This window comes from Ambystoma mexicanum, chromosome 1q (genome assembly GCF_040938575.1).
Source record: "Ambystoma mexicanum isolate Mex_15411 chromosome 1q, UKY_AmexF1_1, whole genome shotgun sequence".
In the NCBI taxonomy this organism is placed as follows: Eukaryota; Metazoa; Chordata; class Amphibia; order Caudata; family Ambystomatidae; genus Ambystoma; species Ambystoma mexicanum.
This window is the reverse complement of record NC_090922.1, coordinates 603,273,566-603,299,929: the sequence shown is the minus strand read 5'-3', so window position 1 is coordinate 603,299,929 and position 26,364 is coordinate 603,273,566. Positions and strand designations below refer to the sequence as shown.

The window sequence follows — 26,364 nt, the reverse complement described above, 5'->3', positions numbered from 1 at the left end:
GGGGGCACTACATCTTTGTTCCCTACTGGGTTCATGTGAAACATTATTACAGATGACTTATAAGGCACATACAGTCTGTCTTGTGGCGTTACTACTGGTTTTATCATCCTCGCTCTGTTAAATATAGAACAACCTACTGGTTTCAATGCGACTTTCTCAAATTCATCCATGTTTGTCCTGTCTAATCGACCCGTTTTACTCTTGTTCCATTTCCCATAAAATAGGGCGCTCAGTGATACATAGCATGCTGTATTAAGTGGTAATGGCTGTACATACCAACCTAGTCCTTTTCCGCCATGCTGGGGTAAATGCGTGCAGTTAGTCTTGTTCAAGATTGAGTGAGTCATATTCATAATCAAAAGCAATGTGTTATTACCATAACCTTCCCTGTGTCTTTCTTCTATTGGAGGGAGAGTATAAGAGAGTACATGGACCGGACTGTCTATGACAGATGCGTTTGTGGCAGGCAAAAGAGAACTCAATGGGTATACACTCTCCAGATACCATAATACTGGGATAATGGTACATAGAATACCCAGAAATGTCATAATCATTAGCATTACTTTATTACAGCAATTCTTTCAATATTTCTTTATAATCTCTATATCTATTACATCATCAGCGTTGGTGCAGGAGGGGGCGGAAGCAGGTATGGGCATCATGCGTGACTCTTCTTCTCCGACAATGTTCGTCGTGAATACTTCTCACAGCAGCACCCGTTGAAACACCAACAAATTTGAAAATGTAAACAAAGTGTTTAGGCCAGTTCTCGGCAGCCTGGATTGCTAAGCGTAAGGCAAGATTATCGTGCTCCTGCACATTGCTCAAAAAACTCCAGAGCAATCATCAATTGCCTGTGTACCATAAGCACCCCGCTTGTTCGCACAGGGTGATCGACATATGGATTTTTTTATTTTCCTAGATAGCACCGGGAAGCCATGTTTCAGAGCTCCCAGATTGGTACAGCCCCCACGCTCCACTTCCCCAGGCCTCAGATTCCCAATTCATCCGTGATGGGAAAAGAGGCAACAACAACACCGCAAAGATTCGATCACTTTCGATTTTTAGAACGCAGGTTGTACCTTATGGCTCCAGGTACTGTGTGATCAATGAACAGTGCGGATACACTTCCAGATGTAGGCTCAGTATCAGCCTGTGATGCAGCAAGTGATGATGCAGGCTTTATGCCAGCCTGTGGCGATGCAGATTCAGCCGGGCAAAGTTGGGGTGCATTTAGCCCTTTCTCCTTTTTAGCAATCTTCTCAGGTTTTCTCTCAGGCTCAGGCACGATATGTGGCCGAGAACTGGCTAGCATGTCTTTCGAGTCGGAGGCAGCTGTTTTTTTCTGGTCGTCTGTGTCAGGCAGTTCTTTCAATGGCGATGGAATTCTTTTCATGTGGGTGGCGTGGATCCACGCCTTTCGACCATCCACGCGGACTGCTGTCTGTATTGCCAAGAGAATTTGGTAAGGGCCCCGCCACCTCGTTGCAAGTGATGATTTTCACTCAAAATTCTTCACCAGGATCCACTCGCCTGGCTGCAGACAATGCCCCGGGCATGTATATCTGACAGGAAGAGCCTCCTGCACCTGCTGATGAATCAAACGGAGCTTCTGCGTTAAAATGTCACATTATGTACTAAGCACAGGGTATTCCACTTCACTCAGACACCTAGACTGCGGTGCACACCAAACATTAGAAGGTCTCCCCATTACAATTTCGTATGGGGAGAGTCCAGTCCTCGCTTGCACAGACCGTGGGCATGCACAACAAAGCTAAAGGCAATGCATCTGTCCATTTTAATTTACTCCCTGCACAGATTTTACTTATTTTATTCTTTAGAATGCCGTTTTGACGCTCAACAAGACCGGCACTCATTGGGTGCCTGGTGGAATGGAATTGTTCATCAATCTGGAGGCCTGCACAAATCTGTAATATCACGGCGGCAGTGTGGGCCGTTATCTGACCATATTGTTAGTCTAGAAAAATACCCTACCATAGCATAGACAGTGTATTATGTTGGCCGAAAACCAACCGCATCATATGCCCCGCGTCACGAGAACAGACTCGTCTGCATAACCAGAGAGCGTCCATTTTATGACACAGAATCCACCATTTTGCCATTTGCTTTCTTGCTTTCTGTTCAAACGCTTTGCAAAAATGAATTTAATTTCGTTCTGCTCCACAACGGAGCAAGGCCCCAAGTTAAGTATGAGACCGACCCAGACATATATACATTTTTTTATTTTTTTATTGAAACTTCAACTCGACAAGGCCTGAATGTAATCAGACAGGCCACCGCACTTTTGGTACACAGTCAGCTCAAAGAAAAAAAATGTCAGTTTCCCAATCTAAACTAAAACACCCACAAGATATACTGCCCCCTTATGGTTTATGTATAATTCTCCTTATAAGAGTTATGTTATATAACATAGCTTTCATTTAACTTTAGTGAGTCCATAAAGTCAACATTTTGGGCAGCAGATGCATATGGCCACCAATTCTGATTTTTCAGGGTAAAAGGAATGAAACGACCTAAATGGCGCATCCGACGTCCGGTTAACGCCGGGCAACCAGCAAGTAAATGTTCTGTTTCAATCTCATGGCTACAAAATCGACAGAGATTGTCATTCACTTCTTTGGTATGACGAAGAGATTGCAACTCTTTGGTCTGTAGTGCATTCAGACAGAGCCTTAAAAATTGGTCGCAATGATGTTGTGATCGACAGTTTGTTAAATATAGACACTGTACGTTTAATTTATGGGCTCCAATTCCTGAATTCAGCGTTGTTGGCATTGTTTGTCGCCGGTCGTAATTCGTGAATCCAACTCCAGGACTCAAACTTCTTTTTGAAACATTGTGGTCGTAGTATAAGGTTGGCTAGAGTTAGAAGTTAGATCAGCGTTGGTTAGAGTTTCTTCCATCAGCTGACACCATTCCGCCAAAAGTACAGACCTCCCTCGATCTGATCTTACCACAAATAGTTGATATGCCAGAGTTATTGGGTTCAGATTCACCTTGCGTAGCGCCATCAGAGATTTCCACATGACACATGTATGCAAGGAATTTAATAACTCGTATCGTAGTTGAGTCATTGATACACAGATTGGTAACTTCAACACCCTACGCCAAAATAGGCCTTCCAACTTCTGCCAAAACTTGCTGTCTAAGTTCCACCCAGATTCAGATCCAAATGTGACTGCCGGGATAACTTTTTGGGCGTAGAAAATAAGAACCGGTGCAAGGGTAAATTTCCCATATGTCTTATATATCATAAGACCTTGAATGCTGAATTGAATCATTCGATTCACCAAATCAGATTTCCAATAATGTTCATTTACAGATGTATTAAATGTTATGCCCAGATATCTGATCGAATTGATCAGGCTAAGGGGTGTTCCATTGATGTACCACTTAAAAGCTTTTTGCTTTTTGGTTCCTCCCGTTCTGATAGTCATTACCTTAGTTTTATCAGAATTCAATTCCAATTCATTCTTTTTCAGATACTCTTGTAATTTATTTAATTGGGGTTGTAGGCCAGTCTCCGTTAAGTCCATTAGGACCACATCGTCGGCAGAAATCATACACTGAATTTCCGTGCTATTTATTTTTGGTGGAAAACAGCATACAGACTCTTAAGTGTTTTGGTAAATCAGAAATGAACAGTTTGAAAAGTTCAGCAGCTAAGGGACATCCCTGTTTCACACCTTTTTTAGTGGGTATCTTCTTTGACAGCTCGCCCTGATTATTTAGGCAAATACGAATGGTAGTGTCGGAATGTAATGCTTTTATCGGTGCAATCAGGTTTTGCGGACAATTCCAATTTACCATTTTCTGCCATAGCAATCCATGATTTACACTGTCGAATGCACCACGTAAGTCGATGAATGCCAAGTGTATTTTCCTCTTTGCCTTTAGAGTTTCAATATGTTCAATATCAAAAGATTGACATCCACGCCGACTCCCTTAGTGAATCCAGTTTGTCGGATGTCATTGATTTGTTCACACCATGTCCACTTGACCAATTTTTGGCGTAAAAATGAGGCAAAGATTTTTCCAATAGCATCCAGCAGGGCAATCGGGCGATAGTTGTTTGGTTCTGCCCGATTGCCCTTTTTGAAAATTGGAACGATTATAGCTTCCCGCCAAGAATCTGGAATCACCATTTGAGAGGATAACGAGAAAAGTATCTCAATGAACGTAGCCCATTCGACAACATTATTTTTTAACATCACATTTGTTATCATGTCGGGTCCCGATGCATGAGAAGATTTTAGGCCACGTATGGAAGATTCATTATCAGCCAAAGGAATCTGCATGTCCCATGTTGTAAGACTGTTCTGTAGATCTTTTGTTGGTTCACTTATTGGTTTGCAGAAGATTTTCGCAAAATGTGATTCCCACTTAGCAGCGTCAATTTCATTTGACACTGTGGCAGAATGTCGTGAATTTCCTGAATTTAATATTGCCCAGATTTCGGGGGAATTCATTGTGACCAGATGTTTCATAAAGGTTTCTGCTCTGTCCTAGTCAATTATCATTTTTTGGGATTTTAACCAGTTTCTATAATCTTGTCTTCGTGATCTAATTGCGACTTTAATGTCCAGCGCACATATCTTTGATGTTCCTGTCCTTTTTAATGCTCTAATGTCTCGTCACAACAGTCGCTTGGCTTTTATAATTAACATGGTGGATTGATGTTTGTGGGTTATACCCATTTTGATGAGGCACATAATCAACTGACAAAACAGCACTCTGATTGGATAGTTGTTGACTCATGGACTGTATTTGTGGACAATTGATTCGAAGTCGATTTCCACCTGCATTAACCGTTAATGGGATGCAGTATTTTTTGGTACTTTGTGGCCATTCTATCATGAGGGAAAATCGAAGATGATCATGGTCACTGTTTGACATTCCACATACGACATACGATGTGTCTTGTTAAAATAGATTTTGGGATACCCAAAAATAGTCAATGATGGACCGTGATTTTAAATTTGACCAGGTAGAATGTGGTGGTTGGTCCCCTTTCACTTTTCCATTTACCATAATACAATCTCGAATGTAGAGAGCACTTCTCCACATATGGCCCCTTGCCGTTTCCTCTTCATTAATTAATGGTCTGAAGGACTGGGTTATTTGGTCAAATTTGAACCATGAACAGTTCAAGTCCCCACAGCATATAATGGAGAGGTTCCTGTATGTAATTAGAGCCTCATCAATGTGGCGAGTAATCGTGTTGACAAATGTCTTGCTGCTAATTTTTTCCGGATTCCAGTATCCATTTAAGACAAGCAAATGTTTCTTTGTTAGAACGTTTGCATCATCAGCCCGTAACAGGGCTCCTTGAATGAATGGATTAGGGCAAAATGAGTCTGATAGACCACCAAGGATACATTTTTATTAACATCTTGAGACCCGCTGAAGGTCTTCCTGTTGGATTCTTGATGGTGGGATTCAGTAGGGTGACATACCCATCCCTTGATGGTGCCTCACTCAGCCAAGTCTCCTGAAGACTAATTACAAAAGGGTTTTCCATCCCAATCTCACAGTTGTTAAATAGATGTGTGAAACTTCTTGTATTCCATGATAGAAAATCACACAAGAGGCCACTCTCCTCCTGTTGTGGCTAATTAAAAACCTCGTCATTGCTTGGCTTGACTTTGTGTGTTTGAATCTCATGGAGGAGTTGTCAACACCATAAATACATTGTTTGCCTCCCTCACGAGTCCTTGAAGGCGAACAGAGAGGCATTTAATCACCAAGCAGGTGCCAGCTGGTCTCGCTGGGACGGCAGAAACTGTAGAAATAGACAGCTAGAGGCATGAATTATACTCTTTCACACCCCCCCTTTCCTGGGCCCCTTTAGATCGAGCTAACCTCCAGCTCTCGAATAGAAACTGGGAGATAGCAGGTCTTGGAATGTGTCTCTCCTACGAACACAGCTCGCTCGCAGAACAAGTGCATTACGTTCTCTGTAGCAAAGAATAGTGTATGCGCCTTCGCAGATTGAAACTGTTGCTGAATAAATGTATTAGACGGTGTCATACTCTTCATAATTGCCAATCACCGAACCCTTGCTGAAGAAGATGCATTAGGGGCAGTTTTGATGTGTCACTGCTGATAATATGATGGTCTTTTTGTATATATGTCACTGTTGTAGAATGCTTGCGCTCTTGCCTCTCACTAGGTCTGGGTAACACACGTTGCGAGACGTGAGATCCAGTCGGCCGACTGAGACTATTTGCTTCACAATAAAACACTAGATTTTGGGAATTGAACCTCGTGTCTGGCGTATCAGTTTGTGTATGGTGATTGTGCCTTGTTTCCATATGTGAGGGTCTTCAGGGCCCGTCAAGGGGGTTCACAAACTGGGCAGAGTACCAAAAGGGAGTTTCCTGGATTCGAGCTTGAGTTCATAGTGGCTCGTGTATCTCGAGTTGGGCTTCTACCTACGGAGCCTATATTTATCACGGGACTTTCGTCCGTCTCAACCTCACTCTCATTTTGATGGGAGAGATCTTGTCTTATATTTGGGGGGCTGCTGTCATGTTGTGGATTTGTCAGATGCGTAACATCAAACGCCTTACTCTGACTTCCCCCGGCACTCTTTACTTTCCTCCCAGTGGACGTTCTAAGTTCTCCTTTCTTCCCCCAACAGAGGGCTTTCCAAAACTTCCTCAACCAGCCCCACCCTCCTCTCGGGGCCCCATGTTCTTTCCACCCCCAACCCCGATGGATTTCCCTTCAAGATCCATGGATTTTCTGACGCTTTATCTGGAGCATCAAGCAAAGGGTTTTGGGGTAAGTGGGGGTTATGGGGGTGTTGTTGATTAACAGCAGTAATGGAGGGGGTCGTTGGGTCCATTAGGTCCATTGGGTGCTGTGAGTGTTGTTCATTCAGAGGGGAATGTTTTCGCCTTTTCCGAGGTCTTGCCTCTTTTGTCTGTGTTTGTAGTTCTTGTGTTGGGGTGAGGTTGTTTCAATGGACTCCGGTGTTCCAAACCATTGTCCTCACCTCGTAGACACTGACTTCTCAGCCGGCGGCCCTCCTCTTCGGGTTCACGCCTCATTCCTGTAGACTGTCAAACGACTGGCAAAACTCTGCGGCGCCAAGGAGATTATCTAGGCAGCTCCTCCTCTCTGTCACAGCCACAGAAAGCAAACTGCCGACGACTGCCAAAACTCTGCTGCCAAAAGTCTGTTACTGTCTTATGACTCCTCCTTAACTCCTCTTTGATTGAGGAAAACAGTAAAACCCCATATTAACACACGGGTTAAAGCAAACAGTAAATCCCAACTGTTTTGCCCGTATTCGCACACGGGTTAAAGCAAACAGTAAAACCTGACTGTTTTGCTTTTTGCAAAAGGTGTGCTGCTGGTTGATGTCCACACACACACAGTACCCCAGCACTCTAGCCCAGTACTGGTTATATTGGCAGGGCATTAACAGTGCAGTATAGACCCTTGGGTCACATGCACTGCGCCTCTAGGACTGTTGTTGCGAGCTCCATGCTCAAATCAACAACCTCGGTATAAACGCTGAGGTGGTGAGCACGCCACAAACTATGGTCAGACTACTCACAGTACGCCTGAATCTCGGGCTCAGGAGGCTGGTGTTCCCAAGTGCTCCTAAGGATGGCGGCTCTTCCTCGGCTCTCCGTCTGCTACTGCAATCCTTGCGGTCCTCCAACACCAGCTTCAGCCCTGTTAGAGGAAGCGACCTAGAGGACCAGGCAAAAACAGTGAAATCTCCCTTCATATGCTGCTAACGCTCAACGAACCATAAGTAATCAACATAATGAGTGACGCCTCATTGGTAGTCATTGGTGCTCTTAATCATCAGTGGTGCCTCTTTGGAGAAGCTTGTTGATCAACCAATTTATTCCAGATTTGAACGGTAGGAGGGCGGGTTCTCTATGTAGGTTAAGTGCTGCCCTCTGTGAGTTGTTCTGAAGAACATGTAGCCTATTAAGGTAGAGTTCCGAGGAGCCTAGAAAGAGCGTATTACAATAGTCAATCTTTGATAGTGCTAAGGCTCTGGCTAATGTAAGACAGCTGCTGGTGGATAGGTAGGATTTGCAGCTATAGATACATTTATTGATGTAGGCTGTAGCGGTGGCTATGGAACTAACTTGTTTCTTGAGGGAGAGTGTTGAGTCGAGATAGACCCCCAGAGTTTTAATCTCTTTAGAGACCTTGATCGTTTTCCCGTCAATATTGAAGGAAGTGTACCTATGGTCAAGTTTGTTCAGGCACGCTTGCATGCCAACAATCGGGAGCTCGGTCTTGTCGTCAAGGCATAAGCTGTTATTGGCCATTCAGGCCTGGATTTCTAGGTATACATAGTTCTTCAAGTGTTTAGCATCTTGGGCGTAGCAGCCTGTGAGAGGGGTGAGGACTTGCGTGTCATCTGCGTAGTTGGTGTAGATGACACCCAAGTTGTCCAAGCGATCGAATAGGAGCTTTGTAAATATATTGTAGTCCCCATTGTCGGCAAAGGCCTTCCAGAGCCGCATGTGGGGAGTCCAGGATTTACTGGGTCCTCCTGTACCAGGAGAGGTCTCTTCAGAACCTAGCATTCTTTCAGGTGTTCTTTCCTTGCATGGGGCGGATAAGTCAGGAAACTAGATTCAAAAGGATGTCCTGGTTTAAGGAAAGAAAATGTCGACGTCTCCACACTCCACTTTACTGACCAGCAAGAGGATTGGGCCAGGTATTGACAATTACAATCTGAGGCAACTAATCTGGCAGCAAATCCGCAGCCTCGGTCATCATTTGTTGTAGCAGCTACCCTGTTTTCCAGAATGTTGACTTCAACTTCTTTTGGAGTGCAGTCTCAATCTCCTCTTTCCAAACATATGAGATCTTCAAGGCATTTGGAAAGATGTATTCTAATAGCGCACTACATCTATGCCAGTCCAATGTTGATGCTCTTCTAGCAGCAGCTAATTAGTGCGGGACATTTCAGATTGCCAACAGTATCTTCCACCCGAGACGGTAGTAGCTTTCAAATTGTCCAACATCATTGAGAGTCATCAATGCACCATTTAAACATTGCCATCAGAGCAATTTGTTTAGGAGTGGACATGCTCTGCACAGACTGGACCAGGGTGACATGCTTCAATAAATATGTGCAAAAGAAGACACTAGATCTTCCATTCAGGGGGATTGATCTTTTTTGCTCTTCCATTGACGAAGAGTTAAGTAAGAAGAAAATGTCTACCTTGACAGCCATGTCACTTACGGTGCTCTGAAAGGGGCCTAAGAATCCTTTCCCATCAAGGCACTCTCGTTCAGGCTTCAGGTCAGAGAGCTCACATGGGTTTTGTGGTTACCGCCGTAGTAAGAGCCGACAACCTGAGAGATCTCCTAACTCACTAATGCATAAACCGGAAAGATCCTCAAATGAAGGGTTTTTCACCTCTCCCACTTCTGGCTCTGCAGTGCCCAAGAAGCAATGATGTATTCGTCCATATCATCCATCCCAGGTAGGGGACAGGATTTCCTTTTAGTACCATGGCCAGCATACCATTCCAAGGATTCTTGGATCTTCTGTGTCCCAGGGGTATCATCTTTCGATCCCTCCAGTCCACTGTTCTTCTGCTCCAGGTGGCTCTGCCATGCGCTTTCTGGAGATGTTCAATCTTATGCAAATCAAGGTGATGGAGAAAGTCCCTCCACTAGAAAGAGGAAACTTGTTTTGAGCTCCCCTTTTTACTTTACCAATGAAGAACTAGGTGGGTCAGAGGATAGTCTTGGTCCTTCCATTTCTAAATCTCTCTCTCCCCTCAAGATGGTTACGCCAGCGCAAATCCAGAATGCACTCTGCCAGGTAGATTGGCTGTGTACTATGGATATGAAAGACTCTTATCTACATGCTCCAATCTATGCAAAACACAAATTCCTGAGATTGTCGCTGGAGATTGTCGCTTTCAGTACAATTTCTTCCCTTTGTTCTGAATGCAGCTCTGAGAGTTTTTATGAAGGTAATGAGTACAGCTGCAGCCCACTTAAACGAGCTCAAGGGGTTTACATTTATCCATGTCTGGATGACTGGTTTGTCAGAGCAGAGACTTTTGACAGGCAAAGACATTGCTTCTACTATTACTCGACTTGTTCTTCTGCCTGGCTCTTTCAATCAACCAGAAAAGATCCTGCTTATGTCACACTCGGTACATCAAGTTTGTATTCTTCTGATCGGACTAATGCATAAGAGATTTCCCAAAAGGAGGAGGAGTCAGGACATCAAGTTGGCTACTTCACATTTCCTGAGTTGTCCAGAGATCTCAAATTGTTGGTTCCAACACCTGCTGGGAATTATGGCTGCTCTGCTCCTTTTGCTCGCCTCAGGATGAGGCACCTGCAACTTCGTCTCTCAGCTTCATGGGATCAGGAGGGGGACAAACAGTCTACAAGGATTTCAATTCCTCTCGATCTGAAGTCAAAGTTGGTTTGGGGGAACAAGCTTCCTCCTCTACATATGGTAACATTAGAATCACGTCAGACGGGTTGGGGTCCGAGACTAGGGCAGCTTCATACACACGCTCTTTGTTGTCCAAAATAAAGGCGTTTTAGATAAATGTTCAGCAATTTTCAAGGCACTTAAATCGTTCCTGCCCGTCATTTGAACCTCTTCTGTTCTGATAACGTCAAACAGGATGATGGCCGCGTTTTACATCAACAAGCAGGGGGTCCTGCCCCTCCCTATGATATGATAGTAGGCCATTCATCAAGTATTGCTTCAAGTGATAATTTTGCTGGGGAACTCAACCCACTTGCACAAAAGCTCAGCTGCATATCTCATTCCAACCACGAGTGGGCTGTCAAGACATCAGTGGTTCAGGAGATTTTCTAGAGATGGGAATATCCTCGAATTGAGTTTTTCACAAGGATGAAAAACTGTATGTGTCACGTTTCAAATGGATTGCGTCCTCCTATGTATTCCTCATCTTTTGATACTTCCAATCCAGCTTCAGCTGCTTCGGAAAAATACATTCTCGACAGAGAGCGCTGTGCACTGGTTACGTTACTCAATGTCCGTCAAGGGCCTCTGTCCGACATCATCACCATCATATGTATATCACAGCGCCTGTTATCTTCAGTTCCATTTTTCAGATGAAGCATTCAGTTTGAAGAATTACGACGCGCTTCGGTTCATCGAATCTTCGATTCAACCGGATTACAATTGAAAATCCCTTCATCGTTGGCTCCATCGGCACCTAAGCCAGGTTTAAAAACATTTCAGGATTGTGGGACTAAAATTTCGATCACCGACCCCACCGCGTATGTCTGTGGTGTCTCGGCTCAGAACATTGCATGTCAGAGCTTAATTCCTGTCAGGCGATGACCGACAAAGCTCTAAAGGAGCATAAAGGTAAATTGGCGGTGGGTAGGACCCATCTCAAAATTCCATTCAAATATTTCAAAGAAAAGAAAGTCGGACGAATTGAGAGAATCTCCTTGACGGAAGAGATCCAAGAAAAGATCTCGATCGAGGAGTGTATCACGTCACTCTTTGTCGTAGTCTAAGAAGGCAAAGAAAAAACATCACAGATCTCCTTCGACCTCAAGCGATCCCTCCTCTGAGAGAATCGTATGCCCGCCCAAATCCAACTCGCTGGCCAAGTGGGATGCATTTCAAGGAAAAGGTGGATGTGACGCCCTCAAAAGAGGAGATGGACCATGCCTGTGTCACTCTGCATAAAAACGACAAAGGGAAGTTGAAGGCTAACCCCAGTGAACCTTTGAGTCCAGATCGTAAGCCTGTTTCTCATCGAGAGCCATCAAGGCCTCAATCTCAAGAGAAAGGGTCAAGGGCTTCGACAAGCCAAGAATCCAGTCCTTCGATGATCTATTTGAAGAAGTCGACAACTTTGAAGAAAACTGGGTCTACTCCATCGATACCATCGGGTCGGAGCCATTGGCGCCTTTTTCGAAGTCTTCTACAATGAAAGCAACAAAGTTGTCAACTTCGGAGTCATTTCTGAAGCTATTGAAGCCTCCACCGATACAGGAAAATACTTATAAGTCCTTAAAATCAATATCTGAGGACCATGAGCCCTCTGATAATACTCCATCTTTTGGCATGAAATTTGGCACTCCAAATGTACCAGATGCATTAAATTCAGAGGAGTCTAGAATAAAAGATTTGTATGACAATCTACAGACGGCCAGTGGTGTGGATACATCACCAGTTAGAATTTGGGAAGCCAGACCCTCTGACCATGCTGATGCCTCATATAGGCAACTGATGAGCAAAGTAGTGGATTTTATAGGGTGGGTGGAGTAGATCTGCTCCTCCATTTGAGTAGGATGATTTGACTGATAAACTGGACCAGGGTCCTCGGAGAGATTCAATGTTACCTTTTCACGTTGCCCTCAAAAGAAGAGTCACAACGAATTGGGAATCTCTAGAAACTGTTCCTGCAGTTAACAAAGACTTCTCCAGAAAGCATAGGGAATCCAGCAGTGACCCAGAATACTTAACTAAACATCCAACACCTGACAGTTTAGTGTTCCAGGCGTCAACGTCCACCAAACGATCTGCATACTGTACTATCCCTCCAGACAGGGATGACAAATGGGTGGATGCTTGGGCACGGAAGATCTCTACTGCTGGTTGTATGGCTTTGAAATCAGAAAATGCGACCTGTGCCTTATCAAAGTTTACGTTCACCCTTTGGGATTGCTTAGCAATGGCAGCTTACCACATTCTCAAAAGGGGAAGCAAAAGACGGCCTCCTGGCTATCATCAAGGATGGTAAGGAGGCAATGTGTGAGTGCAATCTAGGCATCTCAATAAGCTTTGGACGGCTCTAGGCTGTTTGGCAGCAAGGCTAAAAAATGACTGAAAAAGCTGCAGACCTCTAAAGTTGTGGCACAATCTCTCAGCTCTGCAATCAGACAGCCTCAACATTCTATGTCATCTTGGAGGGGTACGTCCTTTTGTTTCTTCTACTCAGTTGGAAGAGGGAGCGGACAGGCTAGTCATAGAGGCTAGAAAAGATTCCCTCGTGGTGGACGAGGGAGAGGTACTAAGTCAGCCTAAGCAACGGCTATGTTGCCCTCAGCCGCTGCTTCAGCCGTCTCAAAACCTCTGAGGCCTTAGCTCACAAGACCTCGGTCGGAGGCAAGCTCTCTCATTGCATCAGCAAGAATGGCAGGGCATTACTTCAGATGCATGGGCACTGGAAACGGTAGCCCAGGATTATTGCCTTCCCTTTCTAAAAAGGTCTCAGGATCATCCACCGAGGAATGGCTCTTCAAGATATTTTGACCCAGCTTGAGAAAGGTGCTATAGAACCGGTACCTGTAGCGGAGAGGAAAAGGGGTTGGCATTCCCCTTATTTTCTATTCCCCAAGAAGGATGGAGGATTGAGACCCATATTAGACTTGAGAAACCTGAACAAATTCCTCAGTAAGGACAAGTTCAAGATGGTTTCCCTTTCTCAGATCTTTCAGGCTCTCCAACTCCAAAATTGGATGGTGTCATTGGACCTTTCATGTACCTATCCATCACAAACACAGAAGGTACCTGAGGTTCGCGGTTGGTGGTTCTCATTATCAGTTTGTTTCGAGTTCTGCCATTCAGGCTGACCTCACTTGAGGATTTTAACCAAGTTGATGGCAGTTGGGGCAGCGAGTCTCAGGAGAGGGGGATTCACGTCTACCCATACCTGGATGGTTGGCTGATCAGGGCCCGTACTCCCGAACAGGTCCTGGAACATCTCAGTATCACCTTCCAAAGACTGGACTTGTCCCTCAATTTCAAGAACTCCCACATGATACCATCTCAAAGACTCCAATTTATCAGAGCATTCCTGGATGCATCCTCGGCTAAAGAGTTGACACCCGAGGTGAGGGCTCAACACATTCTGCAGATGGGTCACCATAGACCAGAGTGCCCAGCGTCTTCCAGCCTTCGACTTTTTGAGGTTGCTCTGCCTCATAGCATCCAGCATTTTCCTGTCAATGAACTGACAATCAGCGGTCGTCAGAATCCAAACTACATATCAATCTTTTGGAGCTGAGGGTAATCGGACTAGCGCTGAAGGCCTTTCTGCCTTCTGTACGGGGAAAGAATGCCCTGATAATGATGAACAAAACAGTGGCCATGTACTACCTCAACAAGAGAGGAGGCGTAGGGTCACTACCACTGTACAGAGGCAATGCAGCTCTGGTTCTGGGCAATTGAAGAAAGAATCTCCCTATCGGCAGTTCACCTAGCCTGAGATGAGAAAACAGTGGCGGATGTTCGAAGCAGGCAGAGCAGTGTTTGCCACGAGTGGGAACTAGCTCAGGAAGTCCTTCAAGAGAATCTTGTTCGCGACCTGTGTCTACCGGAAGTGCAAACTGTTCCGCACCAGGTAATTTCCCCCAAGAGGAGCTGTAGGAGACACATTCGTAGTGAACTGGGAGTTTCCACTCCTGCACATGTTTCCTCTTGTCCCCGTCATTCCTCGCGTGATCAGGAGGTTGAGAAAGTTGGGGAAATCCCATGATCCTAATTGCTCTGAATTGGGCCAGGAGGACGTGGGACGTGGTACCTGGACCTTCTGGACATGTCCATCTGCCCTCTATTACGTCTTCCACAAAACAAGGAGTGTCAGGTTCTCCATCCAGAGATCAAACCACTCCCTTAGCCTTCACGCATGGTTTATGAGAGGTTGAGATATAAGGATTGGTACCTCTCGGATGACGTAATGGAAATTTTGCTTTGGGCCAGAAAGCCAGCAGAAACAAATTGAGCAGCTGGTGCAGGTATAAGAATGTGGATCCGTTTCTATGCGACACGCGCACCGTGTTATCTTTTTTGCTCCATTGGAACAACAAAGGGTTATCTTTCAGCGCTTTCAATTTTCATACGTTCTTCGGAAGAGACCTCATAATTTAAAATTCCTTTAATTGTTCAATTTTTAAAAGGTCTCACTAATGTGTTGCCACCTATTCCTTTTCAAGTCCCTGTATGAGATTTAAATCTTCTGCTAAAGTTTCTAACATGCATTCATTTTGAACCAATGCATTCATGTCTGTTAAGACTATTAACTTTAAAGACTATTTTGCTAGTAGCAATAACGTGAGTCAGCAGGGTGAGCGAGTTGCAGGCACTTTTCCTGTAAACCTCCATACACTATTCTCTTTAAGGACAAGTTGTTCTTAAGGTGAAACCTTCTTCTCTTAATTCCATTTGTCACAAAAAATAATTTTACATATTTTTTACCCGCCTCCTCCTCCTGGAAAGGAAGAGGAAAGGAAGAGAAGAGGTTACATATATTGGACCCGAGAAGGGCTCTCAGTTTCTTCATCTCAAGAATGTCAGATTCGCAGGATGACCAGTTCTTTATTGGCTATGCTGGTCACAAATTAGGTTTGGCAGTAACAAAACAGACCCTATCCAGATGGATTATTCTGGCTATTGGGGAATGTTTCAGATTAGCTGGTAAAAATCCTCCGGACGGCCTGAGGGCCCGCTCCACAAGGGGCATGGCACCATCTTCTGTTCTGCAGAGAGGGGTACCAATTAAAGACATCTGTGCGGCAGCCACTTGGTCTACTATTCACACTTTTGTGAAACATTATTATCTGGACTCAACTTCCACCCAGGAAGGAGGATTTGGGATGGCTGTGCTTCTTTCTGTCCATGATAATTCTTACTCCTACCGCCAAAATTATTACTGCTTTAGGAGTCTCAAAAGATGAGGAATACGTGGGAGGACAACATCTATTCGAAGAACAAGTTACTTACCCATGGTAAATTTCTTTCGATTGGATGATCTTCTAAAGTATTCCTCATCTCCCCTCCCATCCATCCCCACTGTAGAATGTATGTTTTTACACTTTGTTCTTATAAATTCTACTATGCGAGTAATTTCCCTAAAAAGGGGTAAACAGAACAGAACCCAACGGGCTATGGTGGCGCTACATATACTGATGATGACACGGACGGAGGCCCTCGAGGGACATCGAGTGAACGTAACCAGTGCACAGCACCTTCTGCCAAGAAAAAAGTTTTCCGAAGCAGCTGAGGCTGGAATGGAAGTATCAAAAGATGAGCAATACATGGGAGGAACATCCAATCGAAAGAATGTTAACAGTAACTTGTTCTTTGGTGTGTCTGATGGGACGGAACCCTGGCTCTCTGGGAGATGCTTTTCATATCGTGTGGGATTACAGGACCTTTTTATTCATTCCCTCTGCTCCCACTCATCCCAACAGTTCTGTCGAAGTTCTGCAGCTCGATTAACTGTTCTCTTATTCTAATAACCCCAGATTGCCCAACCTGCCCTTGATACTCAGATCTTCTCAGGCTGTCAGGTAAAGTTCAACTCCTGATATCACAGGTCTGTCTGTGCTAGCAAGGGGGGAAGGTGTTGCATCCCTTTGCTATAGTGCTGAGTTTAGCAGCTTAGTACCTGAACATTTAGTTTACTGAAACATAGGGTTATCTGAACAGAATCTGACAATAATGCAGGCTGCCAGGAAAGCATTTACAAGGAGTCTGTATTAAAAGTATATGTACTCCCTTTTGCTGCTTTGGATAATATTCTACCATTCCTGCCCCACCTGCCTTAGTCAGGTTTTAATCATGTAGGTCATGCTTCTCAGTGATTGAAGCATGTTTAAGCTCCCAATGACTTTCTAGCCCAACAGCCAGTCCTATTATCAAAAGGCACTTGAAGACCGCCTGCGTCTGCATCCACCAGTAAATAATCTTCATCCTTCGTGGGACATTTTTGTGCTGGCAGACCTAGGTCATAAGCCCTTCAAACAAATGGATACAGCAGGCATTAGATTTGTTTCTTGTTTAGCAGCTTTTTTTGTTAGTAGTCACATCTGTCAGAAGGATTTGCAAAATGCTGGCTCTGTCAACTTCAGAGCCTTAGTTCATAAAGATGAGTTGGTTCTTAGAACTCACCCTTCTTTTTTTCCCAAAATAGCCTCTTCTTTTCACATAAATCAATAAGTAATTCTTCTCTTTTGCTCTTCTCCTCAGACCAAGGGTGAAATGACCTTGCGCTCTCTGGATGTGAGGCACTTGCTTAAGTTTTACTTAAATATAAAACAGCCTGTGCTTTTCGGTCAACAAGCTTCTAAGGCAACAATTGCACGCTGGACCATCTCTTGCATTGTGGAAACTTTACAACTTCAAAGGAAAACAGTTCCAAAGGGCTTTCACCTGCATGCAATTAGAGCCAAGGCTACAGGAGTTGCCTTCCGCAGGAATGTCGCGTGGGAAGAAATCAGCAAAGCGGACAACCTAAGCCTCCCTGTTTGCCTTTTGCAGGTATTACTTTATGCACAATGCTGCCAGGTCTTGCTGAACTTGTGGTCTTTCGGAACTTGCTTGGCTAAGGGTACATTCCTGCATCCTGGGATGATTTAGAGCTTGTAATTCTCCCATAATTGGGGAATAAAGGGGACAGGATGTAGGAGTAAGACAATGTTACTCATAGTGACTTCTCTACTTCTAGTCCCCTTTCCTCTATATGTCCTGCCCACCATCCCCCTATAGATAGAGCTATAGTTCAGGAGAACTGTCTAGCAGTTCCAAGGACTGTCGGATGTTGCCTGGGTTGGTGCTAGACACAGCCACGCAAAACAAATTTATTTAAAGGGGAATTATTCTTTTAATGCTGTGCAAAAAGAGCTCCAGGCCCGTTCCTTGGAGAAACTCCCGGTCCCATCCCCCGGTATGGACTCAATAAGTATGGAGGAAAGGGGACTATGAAGTAGAAGTCTAGGAGTACAGAAGTCACTTTGGTGAGTAACTTTTTCTATTTATCCAAATGGATATCAAGAACAGTGTTAATGTAGCCACCTTCCAGTATATCTGTACTTACAGATGAGTTACATTTGTCTACACTTGCCAGAAGGAACACAAATCATCCTAGTTAGGGGTATATATTTTCACCAGTGTTAGCTGGAGATTTTATAGGTTACCATATACTACCACGTAGTGTGCTTCAGGATCAACAGACAATGAGATATAAAAAAAAAGGAAAGCTTTTGTATACTAGAATCAGAACTTCTCAAGAATGATATGAACAAGATGCATGCCTACGATTGGAACCCTATTCCTTACCAATGGATTTGTGTTTGTGTGCTTGTAAGGTGTTTCTTGCAAGAATAGTACACGAACATCTAGTTGACAGTCTACGACTACCTTTCTAGTTTTAATCATACTAGTGAGACCCCAAACGTCCCAGATAGCAAATGCAGTCAATGTTCTCATGGGTGTACCACAGTGTATAGCCTCTCATTATCAAAAAAGATGAATATGTTCAGAGCTGAAGCTAAACATCATCACTGCCATACTTTGAATTAGAAAATGATGAACCTTCCCTAATTAGTACCCAACATTCTCTACTGTACCAGAACAGACAGTGGAATCATCCTCAACCTACCCAAAACTATTAACCCACCAGTGTCAAATACAATACAAACAATTGAGTAAACTTAAACCCAATGTTGCAATTCACACACTTGACTTGGACTTCCTGGGAATAACTGAGACTTAGTTACACGCAACGGCAGGCCCTTCCCTTCTCATTGCCACACCAGACAAATACACCACTCTCAGATCTGATAGAGAATCATCTAGAGGAGGCATCACCTTCATTGCTAAAGCCTCGCTAAACCTCACAGCATTCCACCACGTCTCTACTTCAGCCTGTGAACTCCTGACTGTAAAACTGCCACACTGTGTCTCACAATCCCTAACCATGCACATTAGCTATCGTCCTCCAGGACCATTAGGGTCATTTGAAGACGACATCAACATCATTATCACAACTAATACCAAAACCTCCTCTCAAATCATCCTCTTAGGTGACTTCAATTTGGGATTCAATGATCCAGCTAACCACGCAGCATCACTCTTGGCTAATTCCCTGTCTGAACTAGTCCTTACCCAGAGAGGCCTCCTACCAACACACGACAAAGGTCTCACTCTGGACTGGCTTGCAGACCTTAACTGTCCGACCAATATAACAGTGATTGAACCACTACCTTGGACAGACTACAGTCTACTGACATTTACTCTCCAGAACTGCACTCTTCCAGTGTTGACTGAGGCCATTGCTCCCCCCATTCTAACCAGAAACAAGAAAAACATTACTGTCAACATCAGGCCTTTCCTAGAACCTCTGCAGACACCCTCCCTACCATCCAACCCCGAGGAACTAGTAGAGCTGTATAACAAGACCCTCAAATCTGCCATTGATTCCATTGCACCCCTAAAAATGTGCAAAAGTAAACTGATTGCCCATGTGAACACTTGGTTCACTCCCTTACTCAAAACCCTGAGAAAAGAAAAAAGGAAACACGAAGCCATATGGGAAAATTACCCATCCACTAGCAATAAAGATACCCTCCAAAACATCACAGCCAACTACAAAGATTAAATCATCACAGCCAAACTCAACTCCTACAATGAAAGGATTGATAAAGCCAGTCCAAGCACCCGTGAACTCTTCGTCATACTTGGAGAACTTGAATCACCTACCCCCCAAACTGACCTGTGTGTCAAGGACCAAACCTGGTGCACCAAAATCCAGGAGGCGCTAGCCAACAAAATTACACTTCTCCAAAAAAAAAACATTGACAAATAACTCGCCCTGCCACTGCAAGATAAACTCATGAAAAATCTCCCCATTATCCCTGCTTACACTCAAAGATTTAAATTTACTCCAGCATCACCCCAAGAAGTGCTAAAAATCATAGATTTCCTAAAACCTTCAAACTGTCAAGGAGACTCGTGCCCAGCTGCAGTCATCAAGGAAGCAGCGTGTTTCCTCGCTCCCTTCATCACGTCACTCATTAATGCCTCCTTCCACACCTGCACTGTGCCAACCAACCTGAAGAACTCATGGGTGTTGCCTTTGCTTAAAAAAAAAAAACATCTCTTGACCCAAACATACCCACGAACTTCAGACCTACCACCATCCGTCACTTTTTTGCTGAAGATTATAGATAAAGCTGCCTATAATAAAATACAAAACATCCTCGAGTCCAACAAGCTATTAGATCGCCGTCATTCAGGCTTTTGGCCACAACATGGCACTGAAACAGCCTTGATTGACCTAAAAATGCAAATAGATGACCTTAAAGACAAAGGAAATTCAGCCCTCCTGCTTCTCTTGGACTTATCAGCGCCCTTCGATCTGGTCGACCATAAGATCTTATGCAACCACCTCTCCACAACCTCTCACTTTTCTACAGAAGCCACATCTTGGATCAAATCATTCCTAAGTGTTCTCGCCCTCAGCGGCTGCAAATCCGATCCCTATTACGTGTGGAGTCCCAACGCTTTTACCAAACCATTGTTTGATGACCTGGCTCAGATGGGAGTCACCTACACGAACTATGCAGATGACACCCAGATCCTTATCCCTTTGACAGCCGACTATGCCAAGGACCTAGCCCTGATCAATAGAAGCTACCTTATCATTCAGGCATGGATGGCCACACATGGCCTCTGACTGAATGATGAAAAGACAAAACTTCTCCTTCTAGCCACTCCCATCAATATTTCCAAATTAGGTGAACAATATCGATCTTTCATTAAAGGTGGCAACATCATAAACGTCGCAAGTGAAGTAAAGACCTTGGTATTTTTCTAGATTCCTCCCTAAACTTGAGAAAACAGGTTAACGCTACAGCCTCGGCAAGTGCATACACTTGTAAACTCATCGGAGCGTGCAAACCCTTCTTCTCTACCAAAAGCTGCATCACACTTGCTAGAGCCCTAATATCAGAAATTGACTACTGCAACGGACTATATCTTGGTGCCAACAAATACATCATGAAGAAACTGCAGATCCTGCAGAATAACACTCTAAGGACAGCCTTGAGCATTCCTCGTAAACAACACATATCCTCCATAAGAAGAGACCACAATTGGCTCTCCATCAAAGAAAGAATCCAACTTAAAACTGCATCCCTCACTTATAAATGCCTCAATAACTTAGCCCCACAATATCTCTCTGAGGAATTTGCCCTGAAACGACACTTCCGATTCACCAGATCAGCTAGTTCGGGCTGCCAAGTTCCTAGCTACAAACTCAAAAAGCACTAGGGAACAGCTTCCCTGTCCTAGACGCCGAACTCTGGAACTCTCTCCCTCCCAACTTTAAAACCAACCAATCCCTCCTCAGCTTTAGAAAAAAATATGAAGAGTTGGCTCATCCTCAATAATGACCCTTATTAGTGTACCAACCTGACCTGTATATAGGTCATATTTTCTCCTCCCTTTGTATTTATATGTGCTTCTCTCCCCTGTCTACCTTGCCTGACATTATGAATAAGCTTGTAACTTCTCTTGTATATATTGTTCATAATCTGTTGCACTTCCTCCTCTTCCTGTGTAACTTAGAAACTGCATAATCTTGTACTGCACCCAGATACCTGAGGGTGAGGCGTCCATTATAAATAATAAACACATACAAAAATACACAGTGGGGCAGAATCTCTCCCATCGGAAAAAAGAATTAAACATAAAGTGAACCCTACATACTTTACTAGTAGACACCTTTTCATACAAGACAAAAACAGTTTTCTTTACAACTTTTCCGGTACTATGACGTTTGATGCCTGATGGGAAATGACCACACTTCAAATGTCTCAATTAAATATTTTGTATTGTGCGAGGTAGTAAGGAAATGTGCTTTGCCTTGATGAATAACCTTTAGCTTGACAGAAAATAACACGGTATGCTGAATTCCTTTGTGATGTTGTTTGCTTAACTTCTGTATATGTCTTCCATGCAGTTTTCACCAACAGACTAAAACCAGGGACAATCTGAAGTAAGGAAATCTGGTACCAGCCCTGTCTCTATAATTTAAAAGATTAGGTCTAAGAACTGAGCTCTTCAAATCAGTCAGTGTTACGAAGAGATGAGCTTTCTCAGAATCTCTGATAATATCTTTTGCAAGAACAGTTAGATTGACCATTCGAATGGATTGTATCCTCCCATGTATTCCTCATCTATGATATCTTCGTTTTCAGCTTTAGCTGCTTAGATAAATGTTTCTCTTGGCAGAAGGCGCTGTGGTCGAGACAATTGGCTCGATGTCCCTTGAGGACTTCCATTTCGGCTGACCTCATTGTCGAGTGCAGATAATATACCAATTGCCGCGCACGTTGGCTACAGTTCAGTTTTTCGCTAATGCGATTGCTTCGGGATTAAGAGCACGCTTCAGTTCTCTTCAAAAGACGGATCAAAAATGGCCTCATCTTCAGCTCTGAATACCACAAAGATGGGCTTCAAAAAGTGTATAAAATGCCGCACCAAGATGTCGATCACGGACGCTCATAAGAAATGCCTCCGGTGCCTAGGCATCGAGCAGGCACCGGACGACTGTCGATCCTGTCAGTCTATGACAGGCAAGGGCTTAAAAGAGCACAAATCTAAACTTGCAGTGGATAGGATTATCCCCAAATCCCCGTCCACTCCTTCTAAATTTGGGTCATCCCACGAGTCGAGAGATTCCTCTCCCTACAAAAAAAGATAGAAGAAACGATCCCACACGAGGAGCAGACACTCCTCGTTTAAAAAATCGAAGAGAAGGCACAGATCACCTTCTTCTTCTTCGTCTCCTTTCTTCCTCAGAAAGGAGAGTAGTCTGCCCAACTAAATCTTCCTCCAAAGATGAGTGGGAACTCTTTAGGAGGAAAATGTGCAAAATCTTCGAGGATCATGCCCCGACTTCCTCGAAGCATAAGAAAAGTGGTCATTCTACGGGCGAAGACGGACATGATGCCAAGGCGATAAAATCTGCGCGCCCTCGAGCCTGGGTCAAAAGCCTAAGACTACTGGAGAGTCTTTGCGTACTCGACGAAACGAGAAATCGACGAAGAAAATGTCGAGCCAAGAGCAAAGTCCCTCGAAGCAACAAGACAGAAGTCAAGCCGTCAACACCATTGATGCCACTGACATCGACACCATCGATATCGATACTAAAAACATTAATGCAGATTGTACATTATACAACGCTATTACATTAAAAAAAAAAAACAGAAAAAGGTTTTTAAACCTTTACTTAAAAAGGATTTTTTCAGGTCTTTGACTTCAATATAGGAGCGCTGTGAAACCCCTCCATGTGGTCTCCAATTGGATACCCCTAGTATTCAGAAAAATACTAATATACCTGAATGCTTTATTTCAGAATAGACCAGGGTTAGGGAACTACATGACACCCTACAGACAGTGGGGTAGACCCCCCCCTGAATTAGATTTTGGGAAACCGGACCCGGCTGATCATGCAGATGCATCCTACAGACACCTAATGTCCAGAGTGGTGGAATTCTTGCGATGGAGTAGACCAGCTCCTGCATTTGGACAGGACAACCTGACTAACATATTGGACAAGGGTCCTCAATATGACCCCATTTTACCATTCCATTTGGCACTGCAAAAAAGGGTTGCAGCCAACTGGGAGGCTACAGCCTGGCAGTAAACAAAAATGTTATCAGAAAATACAGACCATTCAGTAGTGATCCTGGCCACCAGTCCATCTCCAGAAATCTGTGTGGTACAAGCAGCTACCCTGTCCATCTCCAGAAAGCTGTGTGGTACAAGCAGCTACATCTGCGTCCAAGCAAGCTGCGTATCCAACCACACCCCCTGATGGGGAATGACTAATGCATTGACTCCTGGGCAAAGAAAGTCTTTTCAGCTACCAACATGGCTTTAAAGTCTGCTAATTCCACATGTGCCCTGGCAAAGTTTACATTCACCCTGTGGGAATGCATAGCAATGGCGCCTGATCGCATCCCTGAGGGTGAGGAGAGTGAAAGCTTCATGAACATGACAAGAGATGGCAAGGAGGCCATGTGTGAGTCTCTGCAATCAGGTCTGGACACTGCTGACAGCTTCAGCAGGGCCATGGCGGCAAGCACTGTCATACACAGATTTGCGTGGTTGAGGAAGTCAGGTTTTGCACCTGATGTACAATCCAGACTCCTTAACATGCCCTTTGATGGCTCCCATTTATTTTGAAATAAGCTGATGAAAGCCTTGACAATTTGCAGACCTCAAAGGCAGTAGCCAAGTCCTTACATGCTCCGGTCAGGCAAAAGCGTTTTCACCCCAGTGGATCATCTGGGAGGGATAGGTCTTTTCGCTACTACTCCTCAGTTGGAGGAACGAGAGGAAAGGCTGGTCAAGGAGGACAGAGAAGATGCCCTTGTGGTGGACGAGGTTAGAGGTGCTAAGCCTGCCCAGGCAGCAGCGTCTTTACCATCAGCCAATTCTTCAGCCGCGTGAGGTCTTGACTCGCGACTCCCCAGTGGGAGGCAGATTGTCACAGCATCTGAAAGAACAGCAAGGTATTACTTCAGAGACATGGGCATTGGAAACAGTAGCCCAGGCTTACTGCCTCCCTTTACACAGAGACCTCAGGATCATCCACCGGGAAACCATTCGCTAAAAGTCCAAGAACCATTCCTATTGCAGGACATTTTGACCGTGCTAGAGAAAAGTGCTATAAAACCAGTAACTGTGATGGAGAGGAATAGAGGATGGTATTCTCCCTATTTCTTCATCTCCAAGATGGACGGAGAATTAAAACCTATCTTGGAGTTGATATTTGACAAGTTCCTCAGGAAGGACAAGTTCAAGATCCTTCGGGCCCTCCAGCTCCAGGATTGGATGGTATTGTTGGACCTTCAGGATGCTTACTTTCATGTGCCTATCCATCACAAGCACAGGAAGTACTTGAGGTTCGCCATTGGCGATTCTCATGATTAGTTTCAAGTTCTGCCATTCCGGCTGACCTCCACCCCTAGGGTTTTCACCAAGTTAATGGCCGTGTTGGCAGCACGTCTCAGAGAGGGGGGGATTCATGTCTACCCCTACCTGGAAGATTGGAAGATCAGGGCACGTTCACCCGAACAGGCCCAAGAATATCTCAGTATCACCTGCCACTCCCTACTCAGACTGGGCTTCTCCCTCATTTACAAGAATTATGCCATCTCAGAGACTCCAGTTTATTGAAGCAGTCCTGGATGGATCCTTGGGTAAAGCCTCGCCACCGGAGGTGAGGGCTCAAGACATTTTGCAGATGGTCACTAAGTTTGAGTGGCCAGGGTCTTCCGGCCTTCAACTTTTTGAGGTTGCTCAGCCTTATGGCATCCTGCATTTTTCTGGTGCCAGAGGCTTGCCTGAGAATGAGATCCCTTCAATGGGCTCTCAGAACACACTGGTCCCAATTCTCCGGCAGGATGTCAGACCTCCTTCAAAATCTGAGCAGAGTCTCACAGGACCTTCTGTGGTGGGCCTGCGAGGACAACATTCTAAAAGGAGAACCTTTTTGGCAACCATGGCTGGAGAGAACAGTAGTGACTGGCGCCTCACTCACGGGGTGGAGAGCCCACTTCAACGATCTGACAATCAACGGTCATTGGTCTCCATTGGAGTCCAAACTACACATTAACCTTTTGGAGCTGAGGGTAATCAGACTAGTGCTGAAGGCCTTTCTGCCCTCTGTACAGGGAAAGAATGTCCTGATAATGACAGACAACACAGTGGCCATGTACTACCTCAATAAGAGAGGAGAGGTAGTGTCACTACCATGGTGCAGCCCTGTTTCTGGGCAATTTGTGAAGGAATCTCTCTATCGGCAGTTCTGCTAGCTGGAGAGGAGAACACGCTGGCGGACGTTCTGAACAGGAAAAGCAGTGTCTCCGAGTGGGAACTAACTCAAGATGTCCTTCAAGAGATCTTCACCTTTTGGTGAACCCCTCAAGTGGATCGGTTTGTGACCAGTGTCAATTGGAAGTGCAAACTGTTTTGCTCCAGGAAATTTCCTCCAAGAGGAGCTCTTGGAGAGGCGTTCATAGTGGACTGGGAATTACCACTCCTGTACGCGTTTCCTCCAGTCCCTGTCATTCCTCAAGTCATCAGGAGGTTGAGAAAGTTCGGGAAATCCATGATCCATATAGCCCCGGATTCGGCCAGGATGATGTGGTACCTGGACCTTCTGGACATGTCCATTTTCCCTCCAATACGTCTTCCACAAAGAGAGGACCTTCTCTCACAAGAAGCGGTTGGGTTCTCCATCCAGAGGTCAAGACACTTGGCCTTCACGCATTGTTTTTGGGAGGCTGAGGTACAAGGATTGGGACCTCTCAGATGACGTAATGGAGATTTTGCTTTCGACCAGAAGGCCTGCAACAAAATCCGTAAACCGTTGCTGTTGGAAGAAGTTCTACAGCTGGTGTAAGGGAAAATGGTGTGGGCCCTTTAAAGCGTTACACCTACGGTATTCTCTTTTCTACTACATTTGGCAAATCTGGGGCTCAAGATTGGAACAATCGAGGGTTATCTAGCAGCACTTTCCATATTCAAGCGCACCTCGG

General features: G+C 44.7%; 1 protein-coding gene across 1 annotated transcript in view; it reads left to right on the top strand.

Moving 5' to 3' along the window:
- Window positions 1–26,364, top strand: part of COP1 (COP1 E3 ubiquitin ligase) — a 1,876,694-nt gene that overhangs the window by 757,345 nt on the left and 1,092,985 nt on the right. The gene's annotated exons all lie outside the window — the stretch shown is intronic.